Here is a 1,595-nt window from a genome sequence, read left to right on the forward strand (position 1 = left end):
GCAGGGGTATTGATTTCACGCTACAGTGCAGCTCATATGAGACATCCACATCCTGTATCGTTCTTTAAAGACATTAAGCACGGAGACTGGTACGCCTGGGATGCTTCTTAAAAATGGAGCTTTATCAGCGCCACTGAATCATTCTGTTACCTATCCCATTACCTCGACAATACGCCCCCACCCATCCCCGCCCCCCCACCTGAGCCACAGCTGGCTCTCACCAACAGCACTTTGGAATGGGATTATCTGCATGGAGGGGTGCGTATGCGTGGGGGGTGCGATCTGCTCCGCCCCCACTCGCCGTGACACTTCATTCAATGCAGGGGCGGGCTGTGTTTACCCAACGTGATAAGAGCACAGTGTGCGGGCCTGAACCGTGGCAACAAGAGCCACGCCCTCACATCACCTGCACTGATAACACAGCCAGGCATTCCTTGACAGCATGAACAATTTGGGTCATGGCTGTCAGAAGATGCTAATTTGCCAGGCGGTGGGGAGAAGGTTCATCCTACCAACTGCGGTAGATCGGAAGAAGCGAAGAGATGTCACGGGGGGGATGGGCAGATAGGGGATTATACCTATTGCGTTTGTTTGTTTTGGAGATTTCAACTGGAGACGTCATGTCTCTGTTTATGTTTGATCTTTTCATTTATTCTGCTCTTGAGTTAGGATTGTATCTTCATTTTCTTCGTCGGAAGAAGCAGAAGCCCAATGGAGGTGGAATAGTGGCTACGTGGAAGGGAATAGCGGAATTTGACTTATTCTGCTCCGTGCATGCATTGTATACATCATAACCGGTTACTGGCACGGACGCAAAGTCGATACACATCTCGTTTTTCTGTTTGCGGGAAGCCGCGGAGCTGTGCGAACTTGCCCACAGTTCGGTGTGAAAGACACAGCTGATTCGACGCCACCTTTACTGATATAACTTTGCTGCGGCAATTTTGCAGAAACTGCGCGGAAGTTAAGACTCCGGCCTCGGCGTTGACCCTGAATGGGAATGAGCGTTGCAGAAAATGGATGGACATTTACAAGTTGCACGTCAAACGGCGAATAATTAATGGTGCCTGGTTGGTTTAACATGAAAGATGAGTCGCCATTCTCAGTATCTTCAGGGCTGCGTGATTGTCTAAATGGGAGAAAAAGGGGGGTCGCGTGAGGTTCACATGGCGTTATCACTGCAGTGCAGGTAGCTGGTCTTGGTCCAGCCTCAATAAGTATCATGCCTAAGAAGTTGAAGAGGCGATTTTGGCTTAAAGCAAAGTCTGATCGAGTGAGATTAAAGTCCTGATCTGCTAACTTGATATCAAGCGGCCGGCCTCGGTTGCGTGGCTGGAAAGCGGCGCGGAAAGTTCAAGCAACGCGATGGGCCCGATTAAAGCATCAATCACACATGGGAACCTCGCAGCAATGGGCGGTTATGCAAGCGATCTGGAGAAAAGCAGAAAATGAGTGTTCGGCGGAGAGCGAGGGGGGGGAGGGAGAAGGGGGAGAGGAGGAGGAGGGGGGGAGAGGAGGAGGAGGGGGGGGGCGGTGGGATTTGAGAAGAGGATTCAAAGAGTTTTATGGGCAAGGCTGGAGAGGAGATTGCTGGC

Source organism: Hippocampus comes, unplaced genomic scaffold, assembly GCF_001891065.2.
Source record: "Hippocampus comes isolate QL1 unplaced genomic scaffold, H_comes_QL1_v1.1 scaffold380, whole genome shotgun sequence".
In the NCBI taxonomy this organism is placed as follows: domain Eukaryota; kingdom Metazoa; phylum Chordata; class Actinopteri; order Syngnathiformes; family Syngnathidae; genus Hippocampus; species Hippocampus comes.